Source organism: Oryx dammah, unplaced genomic scaffold, assembly GCF_014754425.2.
Source record: "Oryx dammah isolate SB20612 unplaced genomic scaffold, SCBI_Odam_1.1 HiC_scaffold_11032, whole genome shotgun sequence".
Classification (NCBI taxonomy): Eukaryota; Metazoa; Chordata; class Mammalia; order Artiodactyla; family Bovidae; genus Oryx; species Oryx dammah.
In genome coordinates this window covers 308,357-329,595 of record NW_024080426.1, presented here as the reverse complement: position 1 = coordinate 329,595, position 21,239 = coordinate 308,357, and the positions used below count along the sequence as shown (strand labels likewise).

The following is a 21,239-nucleotide window of genomic DNA, read 5'->3' as shown; positions in this document are numbered from 1 at the left end:
ATATACGCTATTAATAAAGGGCACAATTTACACAGTCATCTTAATACATTTCTCAAGAGATAACCAACAGGCTTTCATATTAGTCTCTCAAAGAGGTATTTCACTCAGGGGATCCTGCCAAATCGACAATTCTTTCTGACTCTGTGACACTGACTCTATAGTGGGCTTAGTTTAGCAGAGCTAGGAGGTCGAAACAAGTGGTGGCCAAAGTGAAGCCTCGGAGACTGTAGGCAAGGAAAGTAAATCATTGAGCAGTCTCAGTATTTCACTCAAGTCCACCGTCTCTCTCGCATTTCGATTCTGGGGGAAAAAAAAATGTGAGACTTAATAATGCATTCATCCGGGTTTGTTGGAAGAGGAGAAATTCACACTGCAACAAAACCTAGCGATGGAAGTGTGAATGTTATGCGTCACCACAGCCGGTTAATCTCTGGAATTAACACCTTTTTCGAATTCTTTGGGAGTCACTGCCTTTCCTGTTCAGCCTACATACCTTGGGGTTTGACTCGCAATCTCAATACTGTATTTTTTAATTCTGGCCGCTTACCGATCCAGCTTTTCCGTTAAGACGCTCCAGAACGAAAGGGGTGGGATACTTGAGCCCCTTCGCGATGCCTGGAGGGTAGGTCACACAGCCAGTAACCAGGCGGAGCGTGTTTAGTGAGTTTTACCACCTTCAGCACAGGACGACTTCCTGCTGGGGCTAGAACTTTGCAGTTCCAGTGGAATAAGGTCATTGCTGGAGGTCAGTTAGTTCAGCAGCTCAGTCGTGTCCGACTGTTTGCGACTCCGTGGACTGCAGCACGCCAGGTCTCCCTGTCCGTCACTAACTCCCAGAGTTTACTCAAACTTATGTCCATTGAGTCGGTGATGCCATCCAGCCATCTCATCCTCTGTCGTCCCCTTCTCCTCCTGTCCCCAATCCCTTCCAGCATCAGAGTCTTTTCCATTGAGTCAACTCTTGGCATGAGGTGGCCAAAGTATTGGAGTTTCAGCTTCAACAGCAGTCCTTCCAATGAACACCCAGGACTGATCTGCTTTAGGATGGACTGGTTGGATTTCCTTGCAGTCCAAGGGGCTCTCAAGGGTCTTCTCCAACACCACAGTTCAAAAGCGCTCAGCTTTCTTTATAGTTCAACTCTCACTTCCATACATGAGCACTGGAAAAACCATAGCCTTGACTAGACACACTTTTGTTGACAAAATGATGTCTCTGCTTTTTAATATGCTGTCTACCCTGGCCATAACTTTTCTTCCAAGGAGCAAGAGTCTTTTAATTCCATCGGGGAGGGGAACGGGCTAAAGTAAGTTTCCGAGGATTGATCAGGTACTAGGCAGGATTAAGCGAAGGCAATGGCAACCCACTCCAGTACTCTTGCCTGGAGAATCCCAGGGACTGTGGAGCCTGGTAGGCTGCCGTCTATGGGGTAGCACAGAGTCGGACAAGACTGAAGCGATTTAGCAGCAACAGCAGGCAGGATTAGGAGGCGGGGTCGAGAGGGGGGACTTCACGGGGGCGGAGCGGCTCGGCCTGGCGTCATATCCGAGGTTCCGACTGGCGCTGAGGCTGGTGGGAGTTTGCGCTGTCGCGGTTGCCGCTCGTTCGGCCGTTTTTTTTTTTGGTTTGCTGAATCCGCCATCTTGAAGAGGGCCGGGGCAAGCGATTTCTGGAACTCCACCGGCCTCGTATCCCGCCCTTAAGGGGTTTTGTGGAGCCCAGCCCCTTCAAGCGTCACTCAGCTCCCAGGCGTTTCAGGAGCTTGACTGCTTGTGTTGCCCTCTCCTTTACGGGAGACTGCCGCCTTAGCGGCTCATTTTAGTGTTGGCGTTGGCAGCTAGGACTGAGTCGGAGTGAAGAGACCAGGCCCTAAAAGGTGAAACCGCAGCTGCGGGAGCACTAAACGGACGTTAAACAGGAGAAACGGTCCACCTGGAGCCCATCTAAGGACAGAGAAACGCCACAGAGAGGAAGAAAAGAGGTAAGAGGGCCTGGGAGCAGGGCCTTTTTCCCTCAGGATACAGGCCGGAGCTCGGCCGTGGCAGTTTTTTTCCGGTACAGGGGTTGAGCTTTGTATTTCCTTTCGCTGTCGCGTAGTTTGTTTTTGAGGTAAAAGGCCCTACATTAAACAGTGAGGAGCCACCCCTCCGCATCTCCTCAGGGATTCAGCGGCTGGAGCCTGTTAAGTATATCTTCGTCCTTTTGTTGGGGTGGGGGCTGTTAGGCCCTCTTTTGTCCACCACCACCCGGGTGGAGTGTCTAACCACGCTAATGGGTGCGGATCCGGCGCTCTAGAAAAGTGCCTGTGTTTTGAACTGTAAAGGAAAATGGATCTTGTCTCTGTCTCCAGTGCCCCGCCCCCCCCCCTTTCCCCCCCCCCCCTCCGGTATGCTTTTTTTCCTGTGCCGGGAGGCTAACTGCCCCACCTTCGGGAATTGTGACACAATCCTCAGAGGAAATTGGTCTCCTCGTTGCACTTAACGGCAAACGCCATCACTGAGACAGAGCGATTTGAAGTGGAGTTGGGCTGCAGCTCCGCATGTCTGTCAGATTTTGACGTTTGTGCACTTCCCGAATACTACTACACCAAAGTGATTATGTCTGGGGGTTAATGGAAGGTGTGGTGGTGAAGATAATCTATTCCACATTTGCTTTCACCTTTTTCTTTCTTTGCTACAGAAATAGTAGCTTCAATCAGTTTCTTAAGTAGTACAGTTTCATTTTTGTTATGTGATCCATTACGTTTCATATATATAAAATTATTTATTATGAAATATTACAGTTGTGTAGCACATACTTAAGAAATTCTGCTAAAATGTTACTTGAATATGCCACTGTGCACATTCTCCTACAGGTGTTTTAAGTAATGTAAGAGCTTTTTAAACCTTTTTGAGCTTTAGCTTTTAGATGTGGATTAAATTTGCGTTCTGTAATTTTTAAATGATATATGCCCTGTAACATTTTCTTACTAGGGAACGCAGGCATTCGTTCGTTAAAGCTGCATGACATTCGTGTACATAAAAAACAGTTTGGTATGCTCTTCTTAGGAAAGTTTTTTTTTTTCCTAGTCTTATTAAAGATTATATCCTATAAGTACGATTATATCCTGACAATAACCTTCGGTGCCTAGCTTAAGCATAAATTTTCGTTCTGCTCATTCGAAAATTAAAGCATGTAGCTTAAGTGTCTTAATATTTAGGAGCTATTTGCCATTATTATTTCAAAGGACGCTTTTTTATATGTTATATTTCATAAATTTCAAGATACATTACATAGGTTGTTACTATTTTTGTTCCATTTTTCCTATATATATAAAGTTTAAGCTATATCATCTTGATATTTTAAATGTTATTCCTTTTTTTGGTTGGACTTAATCATATTTAATGTTTCTTATAAATTTAGAGAGAATTTCGGTGGCGACTGCATAACAGCAAAACATTAATTACATTTAAGACTCTGCATTCTAAAGTAATTTTTTTAAGAGCAGATTTTTACTGTAAATCATATTAATGGGTAGAAGTGGGTCTTTCTGGTTACCTTGAAATGCATTTTCAATATTAGAGTAAGATAAAGAAGTTTTCATGGATAATTTTTCTTTGATGCAACTTACTGTGTTTGAAATCGGATATTTTTCAAGCGTTGGTGTGGGAACAATATGGTTTTGGGTTGGCTGGTACCTAGGAGCAGAATTACTGGATTGTATTTAAATTTAAGATTAATTTAAACTGTACAATCTTGTTCCCCACAAGATTGCCCCATTTTACATTCTCACCAACAGTTTATGAGATTTCCAGTCCATTTTGACTAATTTTGATTTTCTGGTTATACTGATTCTAGTGGACTTGTAGTGGTATCTTATTGTGGTTAATTTGCATTTCCTACTGACTAGTCATGTTGAGCATAATCTTATCTACTTGTTGGCTGTTTGTATATCTTTACTTGGAGAAATATCTATTTAAAGTCCCATTTAAAAAAAAATTCCTCTGTTTATATTGTATCTTTTCTCTGGTATATGACTTGCAGTATTACTCTTATTAATCTGTGTTCTTTATGGTGTTTTTAGAAATGCAGTAGTTTCTAATTGTCATTAAGTTCAGTTTATTAGTGTTTTTCTTTTTATCACTTTTCATGTCTAGCCACAAAATCTTTGTTTAGCTGAAGGTCATAAAGGTTCATATTTCTTATGGATTTTACAAAGTGTTTATGTCTTGGTCTGCTGTCCTTGTTAAATTTTGTGTATTGTGTGGTTAAGGGATCCAAATTCATCTTTTGCATGTGGATATCCAGTTGATTCGTGGAAGGTTGTTCAAATATTTTTCTTTCACCCTACGGTAGTCTTGGCACCTTTGTTGAAAATCATTTGACATATTAAAAAAGGTTTTATAAATAAGGGCTTATTTCTGAACTACACTTGATATATTGATGTGTCTTGTGTATTCTCACAGTAGCATTGCATAAGTTATATTCTAATGACAGTGACAGTTAAATTGTTAAAAAAAATTGTGGTGGTGATGGTAGTTTAGTTGCTAAGTCATGTCATAAGAGTCATAAAATTCTTTTGTGACCCCATGGACTGTATCCCACCAGGTTCTTCTGTCTATGGGATTCCCCAGGTTTCCTTCTCCAGGGGCTTGGAATTGAAGCCCAGGAATTGAAGCTGCATTTCCTGCTTGACAGGCAGAGTTTTACTCCTGGGCCATCTGAAAACCTCCAGTGGTATTAAGTACAGTTGTTGGGCAGCCATTGTGAGAGTGACACTTCTATATTGCCTTTGCGTTTTACTTTTACCTTATGTTTCCTGAATCTTGATGTATTTCCTTAATTCAGTACTCAAGAAATAAAACTTTAGCTTTCATTTTGCTCTGTTAGAAGTTGTGTCCTTAAAAACATTGATTATCATTAAGTAGTCTTATTTGAATATAGAGTCTGACAATATTTGGGAAAGCTTTAACAGTTTTTTGCTCTACCCTGATACCTTAAAAGCACTTGTGGAGCTTTTAAAATATCCTGGTAATTGTTTTTACACTCTGCTCCCAACTCCCCAGCAATAGCTCCCATTTAATTTGTCAACAGTTTGTTAATGTTTCTAAGCATGCAGTTTTAATTTTTTAGTGTGTTAGTTACTCAGTGTCTGACTCTTTGCAATCCCATGGACTGTAGCCTGCCAGGTTCCTCTGTCCGTTGGATTTTCCAGGCAAGAATACTGGAGTGGGTTGCCATTTTCTTCTCTTCTGATCCAGGGATTGAACCTGGCTCTTGTGCATTGCAAGCAGATTGTTTACCATTTGAGGCACAAACCATCATTTTTAAAGTTGTGTTTTGCATTTTAGGGCTTCGCTTGTGGCTCAGTTGAAAGAATCCACCTGCAGTGCAGGAGACCTGGGTTCGATTCCTGGGTTGGAAAGATCCCCGGGAAGGAAATGGGTACCCACTCCAGTATTTTGGCCTGGAGAATTCCATGGATTGTATGTGGTCCATGGGATTGCAAAGAGTCAGTCAGGACTGAGCGACTTTCACTTTTGCATTTTAATTATGTTAGTGCTATTTAGCACTTAGTATGCATCATTTTGTTAAGATACTGTTCTTTCCACAGACCTGAAGATTGAGTTCTGAGGTCAGCTAGTGGTGATTCCATCTTTTGTACAAATTATTGTCATAGTATTCTATAATCATTGGTTTGTATTTTTCGTCTTTAAACATTGAAACGTGACAATCAGAATAGACTCAGGTTTGATTAAAGTTTTTTTGGTAACATTTTTTTTAAAGATTATTAAATTATTTCATTACTGAGAAGTAGCCACCAAGATGTGTATTCAACAGAGTTAAAGTTCTCTTTTCCTGTGGCTCCCAACACATACAGAATATTTTAATTGGTGAGTTTATTTTTAAAAATGTTTGGATAACTTTATTTGTGAAGTTGCTCAGTCGTGGCCAACTCTTTGCAACCCCATGGACTGTGGCCTACCCGGCTGCTCCGTCCGTGGGATTTTTCAGGCATAATACTGGAGTGGGTTGCCATTTCCTTCTCCAGGAGATCTTCCCGACCCAGGGATTGAACCCAGGTCTCCTGCATTGTAGGCAGATGCTTTACTGTCTGAGCCACCAGGGAAGTCCCAATGCATATATGTATATATATATTAGTATTTTATTTGTGTGGCTGTGACATGCCCTGGTTATGGCATGTGGGATCTAGTTCCCTGACCAGGGATCAAACCCAGGCTCCCTGTATTGAAAGCACAGTTTCAGCCACTGGATCACCAGGGAAGTCCAGAGTATGTTTTTTTATTTATTTTTTAATTTTTAATTTTTTTACTTTACAATACTGTACTGGTTTTGCCATACATTGACATGAATCCACCACAGATGTACATGAGTTCCCAACCCTGAACCCCCCTCCCACCACCCTCTCCATATCATCTCTCTTGGTCATCCCAGTGCACCAGCCCCCAAGCATCCTGTATCCTGTATCAAACCTAGACTAGTGATTCATTTCTTACATGATAGTATACATGTTTCAATGCCATTCTCCCAAGTCATCCCACCCTCTCTCTCTCCCACAGAGTCCAAAAGTCTGTTCTTTACATCTGTGTCTCTTTTGCTGTCTCGTATACAGGATTATCATTACCATCTTTCTAAATTCCAAATATATGTGTTAGTATACTGTATTGGTGTTTTTCTCTCTGGCTTACTTCAATCTGTATAACTGGCTCCAGTTTCATCCACCTCATTAGAACTGATTCAAATGTATTCTTTTTAATGGCTGAGTAATACTCCATTGTATATATGTACCACAGCTTTCTTATCCATTCGTCTGCTGATGGACAGATTATGTTTTTATTGTTAAGAAATTTTGTTGTTTTTGATGTAGTTTTTCAGAAATGTAAAATAGTAGTCCTTTGTGTTCCAGGAAATGTATAGAAAAATTTACTTGTAAAAATACAGAGTTGTACGCTGTCCTTAGATTTTTAGATGATAGCTCAGTTGTAAAGAATCCACGGAAGACCCTGGTTTGATTCCTGGGTCGGGAAGATCCTCTGGAGAATGGATTGGCTGCCCACTCCAGTGTTTTTGGTCTTCCCTTGTGGCTTAGCTGGTAACAAATTCCCCTGCAATGAGGAAAACCTGGGTTGGAAAGATACCCTGGAGAAAGAGAATTCCATGGACTATACAGACCATGGAGTCTCAAAGAATTGGACATGACTGAGTGACTCATTTTAGCCTAGAGCTGGGTTAGAAAGATACCCTGGAGAAGGGAAAGGCTACCCATTCCAGTATTCCGGTCTGGAGAATTCCATGGACTATACAGTCCATGGAGTCTCAAAGAATTGGACATGACTGAGTGACTCATTTTAGCCTAGAGTGGTACTGTTGAGAGTCTGCATTTCTGATAAGTTCTCAGGTGGTGCTGAAGCTTCTGGTCTTAAAGGATACTCAGAGAGCCCTTGGCTTTGAGTATATCTCCAGTGTAGCCTACATTTTATTCTAAGCACTTACGTACAACGTGTATATTTGGGGTGCATGTGTCTATTAAAGATATGTTTATTGTTGATGAGTAAAAAGTTTTGGACCCCATAGAAGAGAAGTAGAAGACAGAACAGTTGTGTGCAAATATTTTATCTCTGATAGCACCATGTAGAAACAATTGTATAATTAGTTAGGTATTGTTTTGTATTCACTTTTTAAAAATAAGTGAAAATACTGTAGGTACAAGTTAGTACTTACTTTGTCATTTATAAAGTTATCTGTAACTAGGATTATTCAGGCCTGTTAATACTCCATTTTATAAATGTATTGTGATATAGTTAATCTTCCACTTGATGCCCTTTTTAGATTGTCTGCTGTTTTGGTTGCATATGCTGTGATCATTTTTGTTTTGGTAAATACTTGAATATTACTTGGAATCAAAGTTTTTGTTAGTTGCTTTGTATTTCAGTTTAATAAAAATTTCCTGTTTTTTCTCTGTTTCCTTAAGGTTTTAGTGTTTAGGTATATACTAACTGCTCATTCCACCTGGAGTCTTCATAAGCCTTGTCTCTATGTTAAATACTGCTGCTGCTTCCTCCCCCAAACTTCTCACTATACTGCTTAAAACACCCATGATGAAGTTAGTTTTAACAGAACTTTCTGTTTCCAGCTCTTAAAAGCCTCACACATAACCAAAAAAATTCTTTCGTATACTCCATTTACTTTAACTCGGGTGTTTCCTTGTAAACTGGAGGTTTACAATTTTATAACTTCATACTGTTCTTTTGGGGAGGATTTTTCTTGTTCTTAGAGCTAGTTATTTTTCATCTTCTGTGGCTGAGGTTTGCGGAATGATTCACATATAACTAAAATAGCCTTTGATTCTTCTCTTTTTTTCAATATTCACTTATTTGAGTCTGTTAGTTTTTGTTGCAGCATGCGGAATTTTCAGCTTTGGCATGCCAGCTCTTAGTTGTAACATGTAGGATCTATTTCCCTGACTAGGAATCAAACCAAGGATGTGTACATTGGGACCAATGAATCTTAGCCTCTGAACCACCATGGAAGTCCTCATCTCAGGTTTTTAAAAATATCTTTCTTTCTCCTTAATATTTTATTTCTCTGTCAGAGAGGTGTTCCCATTGTGAGTTTAGTATCTGTTTCCACCTTTGATATGAGATTGATTAATTGTATTTGAATGTAGTTTCCTCTTTTTACTTGAGGTGGTTGCCCAGACCTTTCTGTAAATAATTATAATCACCTATATGCGATTGATATGTTTGTTATCCATAGCATATATAAGAATTGATTGAAACAGGATAAAAATAATTGATTATCTGAATGCTTTATGTAATTTAGGACTTCCTTAATGGCTCAGACGGTAAAGTGTCTGCCTATAATGAGGGAGACCCAGGTTCAGTCCCTGGGTCGGGCCGATCTCCTGGAGAAGGAAATAGCACCCCACTCCAGTATTCTTGCCTGGAAAATCCCATGGATGGAGAAGCCTGGTAGGCTACAGTCCATGGGGTTGCAAAGAGTTAGACACAACTGAGCGACTTCACTCACTTACTCATCTTGTAAGCTGGTGGTAGAGGGGCTGAGAGTTAGACGAGACTAATGTAGTAGTGTCTACAGGTATATCCATTCCCTGTTAGGATAGGGTGTTATCTGAGCCATGGAAACTGCTTTAAATTAAATTGTTGTCGGTAAAGGATTAGTTTAGTAATCCTCATTGCTGGCTTTGTGGAAATTACATTAGTGGAAAGAGAATCATGGGACGCTTTCCTGGCTTCCTTTCAGCTAATGGTGCTACAGATAGCACCATTCAGTAGAACCCTGTTTTATCTTCCTTTTCTCTCCTGTGTTAACTCATCAGAGTAATATATTGACAGTTTACATTGCCAGCAAGGCAAGCAACGAGTTTTTGTGACCTCTTACAGAATTGAGAAAGAAATATTATTTGCTACTAATTAGTTTACTGGTGCCAGGAATAAATTGCCTTTTCTCCCCTTTCTGGGTGTTCAGGCCATTCTGTGTCTTCTTTAGGGAATCTAGTAAATGTGTAGTACAGATGCAGACTAGAGAGGAGGGAGGAGGTGGTGACTCATACAACACGGGGAGAATTTTGTGTTTAGAAATTTTCTTTTCTGCCTTTATCGTTCAGTTGCTAAGTTGTATACGATTCTTTGCAATCCCATGAACTGCAGCCCACCAGGCTTCCTGTCTTTCACTATCTCCTGCAGTTTGCTTGAACTCATGTCTGTTAAGTCAGTGATGCCACCCAGCCATCTCATCCTGTCAGTCCCTTCTCTGGCCCTTAATGTTTCCAGCATCGAAGTCTTTTCCAGTCAGTCAGCTCTTTGCTTACTTTTTGCTAAGTATTCCAATACTTTGAGTTTTAGTATCAGTCCTTCCAGTGGATATTCAGGGCTGATCCCCTTTAGAATTGACAGGCTGTCCTGCCTTAAAAGCAACTTTATTTCTTCAAATTTAAATCCATTTGTAGTAGCATGTTCTCTTACTTGCTAAATATTATTGAATAACTGAGTTTTTACTTATTAACATTTATGACTCCCAGGGATTGTTGTTACATAATCTAAATTACTTTATCACATTGTTAGTAAATTATTAATATATTATTGATTTAGTAAAAGTGAAGTCGCTCAGTCTTGTCTGACTCTTTGCAACCCCATGGACTGTAGCCTACCAGGCTCCTCTGTCCGTGGGATTTTCCAGGCAATAGTCCTGAAGTGGATTGCCATTTCCTTCTCCAGGGGATCTTCCCAACCCAGGGATTGAACCCGGGTCTCCTGCCTTGTAGACAGATGCTTTACCGTTTGAGCCCCCAGGGAAGTCCATATTATTGATTTACTGGTTACTAAAGAATCTAAAGAAACAGTGCTATAGTATATGCCATTCAGAAATTTTTCTGTAATGTCTCTTGAGTGAAGTTCTTGGTGTCTGGAGTGAAGTTATGTATTTTGAGATCAGCATATGTGACAAGTGAAGGGGGAGTTTGGTAGTTAAAAGTATCCTTCTGTTTGTTAAGATATCTTGGGTTGCAGTACTAGTGGTTCAACCAGTTTGTGAGTTATTTAACCTTAAAATTAGAGACTTAAGAGACTTCCCTAGTGGTCCAGTGTTTAAGTCTCTGAGCTTCCACTTGAGGGAATATGGGTTTTTGGTTCCTTATCTGGAAACTGAGATTCCCAAATGCTTCAAGGTATGGGCAAGTAAAATAGACTCACTTTTTGCTATCTTGAAAGTGAAGTGACAGTCAGTCAGTTGTTTCTATCTTTCTGTGACCTCATGGACTGGAGTTCTCCAGGCCAGAATACTGGAATGGGATCTCCAGTAAATCTCCCAGGAGATCTTCCCAACCCAGTAGATTTCCAGGAGATCTTCCCAACCCAAGGATTGAACCCAGGTCTCCTGCATTCCTGGTGGATTCTTTACCAACTGAGCTATGATGGTTGCTATCTTATCTTACTATAACTCTCAAGTTGTATTTATTCCTTTAACCATTGATAGTTCTGGTTCAGGCTATCTCTAGATATTGTACTCTTGAGTGTCAGCTATGGTAGCAGTCTTCTACCTGAAGGCTTGACAGTGGACCAATGACTTACTCATAGGACTGACTATTGGTAGGGGCCATCAAATTATTGCCTTGAGGATCTCTCTAGTGCTACTTTCTGTTCTGGAGCAGATAAAATGTTGGCTGTCTTGCTGAGAATACCTTTGTTGAGTGTGAAGAATATTAATGGTTGTAAAAAGTATCTGTTAAGAGAAATCTTAGTTTTTTTTCATAAAAAGAGTAGAGACTACAGCGATTTGATTTTGTTGTAGATCAGTTTAGTTTAGTTCAGTTGCTCAGTCATGTCTGACTCTCTTCGACCCCATGAATTGCTGCACACCTGGCCTCCCAGTGCATCACCAACTCCCGGAGTTCACTCAGACTCACGTCCATCGAGTCAGTGATGCCATCCAGCCATCTCATCCTCTGTTGTACCCTTCTCCTCCCCCCAATCCCTCCCAGCATCAGTCTTTTCCAGTGAGTCACCTCTTCACATGAGGTAGCCAAAATACTGGAGTTTCAGCTTTAGCATCATTCCTTCCAAAGAACATCCAGGACTGATCTCCTTCAGAATGGACTGGTTGGATCTCCTTGCAGTCCAAGGGACTCTCAAGAGTCTTCTCTAACACCACAGTTCAATTCTTTGGCACTCAGCTTTCTTCACAGTCCAACTCTCACATCCATACATGACCACTAGAAAAACCATAGCCTTGACTAGACGGACCTTTGTTGGCAAAGTAATGTCTCTGCTTTTTGAATATGCTATCTAGGTTGGTCATAACTTTCCTTCGAAGGAGTAAAGCGTCTTTTAATTTCATGGCTGCAGTCACCATCTGCAGTGATTTTCAAGCCCCCCAAAATAAAGTCTGACACTTTGTTTTAGATAGTTGCATGTAAAATTTTATGTTGATTCTTTGTTTTTTATCACTAAAAGAGAATTAGCAGAAGCTGCTTATTTTGTATGTTGGATTTCTTAACAGGTTAGCAGTTAACACTTTTTTGGTTTCATGCCCTTAACATTGTAAAAGGTTTTGAGAATCTTATGAAGTTTTAGTTTCTCTGTGTTATCTCCTAATATTTACCATGTTTTAAAATTTAAGTTGTAGATTAAAATATTTTCAGTGTTCCATTTGAAACCCAGTTATATGTTAATGAATATTATTTTGAAAGTGGAAATATATTATTTTCAAAGTGGAAAAAATTTTAATAGCTATTTTTTAAGGGAGTATTACCTAGAGCCAGACATCCTGGAATGTGAAGTCAAGTGGGCCTTAGAAAGCATCACTACAAACAAAGCTAGTGGAGGTGATGGAATTCCAGTTGAGCTATTTCAAATCCTTAAAGATGATGCTATGAAAATGCTGCACTCAATATGCCAGCAAATTTGGAAAACTCAGCCGTGGCCACAGTACTGGAAAAGGTCAGTTTTCATTCCAATCCCAAAGAAAGGCAATGCCAAAGAATGCCCAAACTGCCAGACAATTGTAGTCATCTCACACGCTAGTAAAGTAACGCTCAAAGTTCTCCAAGCCAGGGTTCAGCAGTTTGTGAACCGTGAACTTCAATATGTTCAAGCTGGTTTTAGAAAAGGCAGAGGAACCAGAGATCAAATTGCCAACATCCGCTGGATCATCGAAAAAGCAAGAGAGTTCCAGAAAAACATCCATTTCTGCTTTATTGACTATCCCAAAGCCTCTGTGGATTGCAATAAACCGTGGAATATTCTGAAAGAGATGGGAATACCAGACCACCTGATCTGCCTCTTGAGAAACCTATATGCAGGTCAGGAAGCAACAGTTAGAACTGGACATGGAACAACAGACTGGTTCCAAATAAGAAAAGGAGTATGTCAAGGCTGTATATTGTCACCCTTTTTATTTAACTTACATGCAGAATACATCATGAGAAATGCTGGCCCAGAAGAAGCACAAGCTGAAATCAGGACTGCCAGGAGAAATATCAATAACCTCAGATATGCAGGTGACACTACCCTTATGGCAGAAAGTGAAGAGGAACTAAAAAGCCTCTTGAGGAAAGTGAAAGTGGAAAGCGAAAAAGTTAGCTTAAAGCTCAACATTCAGAAAACAAAGATCATGGTATCTGGTCCCATCACTTCATGGTAAATAGATGGGGAAACAGTGGAAACAGTGTCAGACTTTATTTTTCTGGGCTTCAAAATCACTGCAGGTGGTGATTGCAGCCATGAAGTTAAAAGACGCTTACTCCTTGGAAGAAAAGTTCTGACCAACCGAGATAGCATATTCAAAAGCAGAGACATTACTTTGCCAACAAAGGTCCGTCTAGTCAAGGTTATGGTTTTTCTAGTGGTCATGTATAGATGTGAGAGTTGGACTGTGAAGAAAGCTGAGTGCCGAAGAATTGATGCTTTAGAACCGTGGTGTTGGAGAAGACTCTTGAGAGTCTCTTGGACTGCAAAGAGATCCAATTATTCCATTCTAAATGAGATCAGTCCTGGATGTTCTTTGGAGGGAATGACGCTGAAGCTGAAACTCCAGTATTTTGGCCACCTCATGCGAAGAGTTGACTCATTGGGAAAGACTCTGATGCTGGGATCGATTGGGGGAAGGAGAAGGGAACGACCGAGGATGAGATGGCTGGATGGCTTCATCAACTCGATGGATGTGTTTGAGTGAACTCTGGGAGATGGTATGGGCAGGGAAGCTGAATGTGCTGCAATTCACGGGGTCGCAAAGAGTTGGACACGACTGAGTGACTGAACTGAACTGAAGGGATTTTTAGGTTTGCAGGAAAATTACATAGAAAACAGTTCCTATTTGCCCTCTTCTGTTGTTTACAGCTTACTTTAGTATGTTTGTTGCAATGCATAAATCTGTATTGATACATCATTAACAAGGGGCCATAGTTCATGTTAGAGTGCACTCTGTATTGTAGAGCTCTATGGGTTAGGACAAATATATCATTATATCATATGGGAATGTTCCAGTTCCTTAAAATGTGCTGTTCTCTACTCATTCATTTCTTCTTCCCTCTTGCTGAATACTTAGCAGCCGCTGTCAATTTTGCTGTCTCTAGTATTGCGTTTTCCAGAATATTACTTAGAATGTTCCAGAATGTTGTCTTTTCTAACTGAAACCACTTAGAACAGCATGGATTTGAGATTTCGCTATGTCTTTTTGTTGGTTAGTGTGCCATTTATCTATGAATAATATTTTCCTGTTTTTTGTTGCTGCAGTCGTTAACTTTTTGAAGGACATTTTGGTTGCTTCCAGTTTTTGGCAAATGTGAGTAAAGCTGCCCGAAATGTTTATGTGCAAGTTTTTGTTAGGAGGTAAGTTTTTGTTTGGCTGAATAACCAAGAGTATGATTGCTGGATTGTATGGCAAACCTATTTTTACTTTAGTAAGAAACTGTAAAATTGTCTTTTAAAATGAAGGACTACCATTTTTTCATTCTCCCCAGCAGGTGTGATAAGTACTTCAGTAAGGAGAATAAAGCTATCATTTTGGTATTCTGTGTATGGGGACAAAATAAGGGTAATTGATTTAACATTCTAGTTGGTACCCATTACAGATCCCAAAGTTTCTAGATTTTGAGGGAAGAAATGAGTGAAAAGTGAGTCAGAGATCGTTTTTAATATACATATGAGAATAAGATTCTGGATTTGTGGTGAGAAATTTCTTAGCATCAATTAGTGCATACAGTTGCAAAAGATATACAAAGATTGGGAGTCAGTGATTTTCAGCGTTTCTTTGTGAAATTTTGATGGTGGTTGCTAGATTGGTGGAACATTTGACATAGCATATAGGCTTCTTGGGGTTCACGCTGAACAAAATAAAGCCACTGTCATCGTTACGTAGTTTGTCCTATCATTTTACAGAGGGATAGTCATATAGATGCTCAAAACAGGAAGTGCAACACAACAGGCTTTGAGAGTTGAATATAAGGGGATTTGATGACACTTGTGAAGGATACCTCTCACAAAGCACCCATTTGAGTTCAAAGATGGAGAAGGAGAGAATGAGATGAATTGAGAGAGTAGCATTGCAATATATACACTGTCATTTGTAAAACAGATAACTGGTGGGAAGCTGCTGTAAATAGGGAGCTCAAGCAGTTGCACTGTGGTGACCTAGAGGAATAGTATGGTGGGAGGGGAGGAAGATTCATGAGGGAGGGGATATATGTATAAAATCACTGACTGATTGGATATGAATTTAAGCAAACTCCAGAGATAGTGAAGGACAAGGAAGCCTGGCATGAGGTTCCAGAGAGTCAGGTATGACTTAGTGGCTGAACAGCAACATGGCTTATTCACATTGTTGTAACCAGCACAATATTGTAAAAAATGAGTTAAACAAAAGGGGTAAAAAGAATGAGTACAGATTAAAAGTCTCAGAAATAACATTGGGAGTAAAACTTAAACATGATGGGAAAAATGTTACTTAAAAGTTATATTCAAATTCTTTCTACTGAAAATAGGATTCTCATTCATATTTTTGTTTTTATGAGAGGAGGAAAAACTCTTCAGTTCACTTCTAGGTGGTTAATTTATTGTCCACTGTTACCAGCTAGGCTTATAACCATCTTGAGAAATGATTCGTTTGTAATGTTCAATGTAAACTTTTTGTAAAGGTTTGCAGTTTAGCATTGCATTTCTATGACTATAGACATATGTTAGTAAGCCTGTACATTGTATATAAGGCTTATCATACATGGCAGGAGGAAAAAAAAACAGTTAACGAATTGCTGCTTTTGTTGACGATCTTCTTCCAGACTACAAGTCTTACAGATAAGCCTTTAATCTTATTGAATGTACTGTAGCAATTCATTTTAATTTTAAATACCCTTATTAAAATTAAATACTAATTTAGAAATAAGTATTTTTGTACTTTCTTTTAATTTGCATAGGGCTTACAATGCCACTGCATTATAATACAGAATAAATATTTTTTTATATATGCTTAAACATTTAACTCACTTATGTTTTATATTAATTCAAGATAGTTGATATTAATGCTTACAGTTGCAAAATGATATGCAAGAGGAGTAAGGTTTAGTAGCATTATGAAGGATAAATATAGCTTGAGCTTTTCTGTTTCATACTGCTTGCATCTTCTAAGTCCAGATTATGTATCTACTATTTAAATTAAAATAAAACATGCAGAAGAAAATTTACCATTTTCCTGTTTCAGTTATGCAGTTTAGTAACATTATACCACAAAGCTACAGTAATCAAGACAGTATGGTACTGACACAAAAATAGAAATACAGATGAATGGTACAGGATGGAAAGCCCAGAGATAAATCCTTGCACCTCTGTTACCTAATCTGTAACAAGGTGACAAGAATATACAGTGAAGACAAGATAGTCTCTTTAGTAAGTGGTGCTTAGAAAACTGGACAGCTACATGTAAAAGAATGAAATTAGAACACTCCCCAGCCACACAAAAATAAACTGGATTAAAGACCTAAATGTAAGTGAAGTTACTCAGTTGTGTCCGACTCTTTGTGACCCCATGGTATCCTACCAGGCTCCTCCCTCCATGGGATTCTCCAGGCAAGAGTACTGGAGTGGGTTGCCATTGCCTTCTCCAGGGGACCTTCCCGACCTAGGGATCGAACCTGGGTCTTTTGCATTCCAGGCAGACGCTTTAACCTCTGAGCCACCAGGGAAGCGCCTAGGCTGGTGTAAATTCTTAAAGGCAAACATAGGAAAAACACTTTTTGACACAAACCTCAGTCAGATCTTTTTTGACCTGCCTCCTAGAGTAATGAAGATAAAAACATAAACAAACAGGACCTAATTAAACTTAAAAGCTTCTACACAGAAAAGAAACCATAAACGATGTGAAAAGAGAGCCCTCAGAATGAGAAAAAGATCCATTTACAAATACTTGAAAATATGTGCAAACAAAGCAACTGACAAAAGATTTCTCTCTAAAATACAAGCAGCTCATGCAGCTCAATATTAAAACAACCCAATAAAAAAGTGGATGGAATATCTAAATAGACATTTCTTCAGAGAAGACATTCAGACAGCCAAGAGACACATGGAAAGATACTCAACATCACCAGTTTTTAGGGAAATGCAAATCTAAAGTACAATGAGGACAGAATAAGTCCATTTACATTGTTACACAACTAACACCATTCATTTCCAGAAGTTTATTCATCCTGTAAAACTGAAATGAAACTCATTAAACATTGCCCTCTTCTCCCAGCTGCTTGCAAGTACTTTTCTACTTTCTATCTCTGTGCATTTGATTACATATTCAAGTGGAATCCTACATTATTCATCCTTTTGTGATTGGCTTATTCCACTTGACTTAGTGTCCTCAGGGCTTATCTGTGTTGCCACATATGCCAGAATTTACTTTTTCTTAGGCTGAATAGAATTCAATTGTGTGTAAATCAGTTCAGTTCCTCAGTGACCTCATGGACTGCATCATGCCTGGCTTCCCTGCTTGCTCAAACTCGGGTCCATACAACCAAACTCGGTGATACCATACAACCATCTTATCCTCTGTCGTCTGCCTCCTGCCTTCAATCTTTCACAGCATTCAAGGTCTTCTCTGTTGAGTCAGTTCTTCCCATCAGGTGACCAAAGTTGGAATTTCAGCTTCAGCAACTGTCTTCCCAATAAATATCCAGGACTGATTTCCTTGAGGATTGACTGGTTTGATCTCCTTGCAGTCCAAGGGACTCTCAAGAATCTTTTCCAACACCACAGTTCAAAAGCATCAATTCTTCTGCTTTCCGCTTTTCTGTAGTCCAGCTCTCATATCTGTGCGTGACTACTGGAAAGACCATAACTTTGTCTAGATGGACCTTTGTTGGCAAAGTAAAGTCTCTGCTTTTTAAAATGCTGTCTAGGTTGGTCATAGCTTTTCTTCTAAGAAGCAGGTGTCTTTTAACTTCATGGCTGCAGTCACCATCTGCATTGATTTTGGAGCCCAAGAAAATAAAGTCTCTCACTGTTTACATCTGTTTCCAACTGTTTCCATCTGTTTGCCATGAAATGATGAGAGCAGATGCCATGGTTTTCTTTTTTTGAATATTGAGTTTTAACTCAAGGTTTTCACTCTCCTCTTTCCCTTTCATCAAGAGGCTCTTTAGGTCTTCTTTGCTTTCTGCCATATGGGTGGTGTCATCTGCATATATGTTATTGACATTTCTCTTCTTAATTTAAACTTTGTGTTTCATCCACCCCAGCATTTCGCATGATGTACTGTGCATGTAAGTTACGTAAGCAGGATGAGAATACATGGCCTTGATGTACTCCTTTTCCAGTCTGAACCAGTCTGTTGTTCCATGTCTGGTTCTAACTGTTGCTTCTTACAGATTTCTCAGGAGGCAGGTAAGCTGGTCTGGTATTCCCATCTCTTTAAAAATGTTCCACAGTTTGTCTTGATCCACATAGTCAGAGGCTTTGGTGTAGTCAGTAAAGCAGAAGTAGATGTTTTTCTGGAACTCTTGATTTTTGATGATCCAGAGGATGTTGGCATTTTGATCTCTGATCCCTCTACCGTTTCTAAATCCAGCTTGAACATCTGGAAGTTCTTGGCTCACATACTGTTGAAGCCTGGCTTGGAGTGTTTAGAGCATTTCTTTGCTAGCATGAGAGATGAATGTAGTTGTGCGATAGGTTGAACATTCTTTGGCCTTGCTGTTCTTTGGGATTGGAACAAAAACTGACCTTTTCCAGTCCTGTGGCCCTGCTGAGTTTTCAAATTTGCTGGTATACTGAGTGCAGCACTTCAGCAGCATCGTCTTTTAGGACCTGAAATAGCTCAACTGGAATTCCATCACCTCCACTAGCTCTGTTTGTAGTGATCCTTCCTATGGCCCACTTGACTTCACATTCCAGGATGTCTGGCTCTAAGTGAGTGATCATACATACCATCATGGTTATCTGGGTTGTTAAGAAATTTTTTGTGTAGTTTTCCTGTGTATTTTTGTCATCTGTCTTTAATATCTTCTGCTTCTATTTAGGTCCATGCTGTTTCTGTCCTTTATTGTTCCCATCTTTGCATGAAATTTTCCTTTGATATTTCTCGGTTTCTTTCCCATTCTCTTATTTTCCTCTATTTCTTTGCACTGATCACTGAAGAAGGCTTTCTGATCTCTCTTTGCTCTGAATGCAGAGTCGGGACTCTGCATTCAGATGGGTATATCTTTCCTTTTCTTCTTTGGCTTTAGCTTCTCTTTTCTCAGCTGTTTGTAATGCCTCCTCAGACAAGCATTTTGCATTGTTGCATTTCTTTCTCTTGGGGATAGTCTTGATCACTGGCTCCTCTACAGTGTCACGAACCTCAATCTGTAGTGCTTTGTACACTCTTGATCTGTCAGATCTAATCTGTTGAATCTATTTGTCACTTCCAGTGTATAATCATAAGTAATTTGACTTAGGTAGGGCATACCTGATTGGTCTACTGACTTTGGTAGTAAGGAGTTCATGATCTGAGCCACAGTCAGCTCCTAGTCCTGTTTTTGCTGACAGTATACAGCTTCTTCATCTTCTGCTGCAAAGAATATAATCAGTATTACCGGGGTCCAGCCCCGGTGGATCCAGGGTGATTCAAAGGTTGGGGGACGGCGTCGGCGTCTTTGGAAAGATACATATTTAAATACAGATATATAGAGAGATTAGAAACGGATAGTGTAGTAGGAGATAGTGTAGTGGAGAAAAGGAGGCTGAATCCAGATGGGAATTCAGCCAGAGAAACAGGAGCAAGAAAGAAGCGACATGGGGGAATCAGTCTTTCCAGAAACTAATCTGATTCCTTTATTTTGGGGTTTGCTTATATACCTTTTGTGACACATAGGGATGAATACAGAGTCACGCAGGGGTCAGCAGTCCTGACCTTTATCGAAATCAGGTGCTTCGCATAAATGTATAAAAAAAAGGTCTTAGGGATATTACATCATCTTCTAGATATGAGTGAGACCTGCTGACATTTTATGATCCTTTCTTTCTGATAACCAAAAAAACTTATTTTTTCCAAGGGTGTTTTTTCTTAAACCAGGCACCCCCCTCCCAATAAAGTTACATTCCTGTAGGGTGAGGGTGTAGTGAGTTACAATCAAGAAAGGAATTTATTTAACCCAAGGTTAACATGATTAATCTTAAAGGTTAATGCTTATTTCTCCTATATGCTACTTATATTCATTATAAGGGCAGGGAATATGGAGTTTTAGCAGACAAACATCAGCCCAACAAATGAAAATTCTTTCACCAATGCTCCCCTTAAGATCTATCTAGTCTTAAGATAGTGATAAAGTTACATTTTTACATGGCAAGGACACAGGGATTTATAATAAAGTACAGTGATCTATTACAAAAGAGAAAATTCATTAACTCAAAAAGTCTAGTATTGCTAACCTTAAAAACTACTATATTTCCTTTTCTATATTCCAAATACATTGATTAATATATTCCCAGGTGCCTAAGGATATGGAGGCCTGGCGGCAATCATTGACTCAACAATGAGAAAAGCCCTATGCTAATTAAGACTCTCAAAATACTCCAAAACTCTCTGTGCTGTTTATGGTTGAGAGGTAGTAAACAATAATCCTGTCACACAAGCTAGTCTGTCAGCAGAGAGGTTTGACCTGAGACATCCTTGTCCCACCCAGGGGAGAGAATTAGCAGCAATTATTGACACAACAAATGAAAAACCCTTCACCGATATAATTCCTAACCAACCACTATACTAATAATTTCTAACTCCCCAAAAGAATTTGCCTTTAGTAAGTCTAAAACATCTCATGCCTCTCAGGTTGGGAGGCTGTAAACAATCACATGTGGCTGGACGAACCTATGCAGTTGGGTTCGGTAATCTTCAGAGGAGTCCGTAAGCTGAAACACTTGTCATGCCCAAGAATTTTTATTGCCTTGGAGCTGCACGTTTACTCCTTCTCTGAGAGAAGCGGTTATGGGGGAGAGCATAAAACAGACTCTGGTTTTGGCGTAGATGCTCGGGAACAGGGGGTTTCCTGAGGCTTGATCACGCCTTTGCGTATGCCAAGCCTCCTTCCTCATGACCTTTGCCTTGGGCGGAGTTCCTCACGCTGGCCCCCGGCACAGTATGATTTTGATATTGACCATATCGTGATGTCCATGTGTAGAGTTTTCTCTTGGTATGTTGGAAGAGGGTGTCAGTGAGTTCTCTTGTCTAACTCTGTTAACCTTTGCCCTGCTTCATTTTGTATTCCAAGGCT

The 21,239-nt window shown here is 39.8% G+C and overlaps 1 protein-coding gene across 1 annotated transcript in view; it reads left to right on the top strand.

Annotated features, from left to right (window-relative positions):
* The first annotated feature begins 1,569 nt into the window (after positions 1–1,569).
* Positions 1,570–21,239, top strand: part of LOC120860168 (probable ubiquitin carboxyl-terminal hydrolase FAF-X) — a 142,257-nt gene continuing 122,587 nt past the window's right edge. Inside the window, exon 1 of the mRNA XM_040235961.1 lies at positions 1,570–1,979. The gene's annotated coding sequence lies outside the window, so the exon portion shown is untranslated. The remainder of the gene's footprint in view (positions 1,980–21,239) is intronic.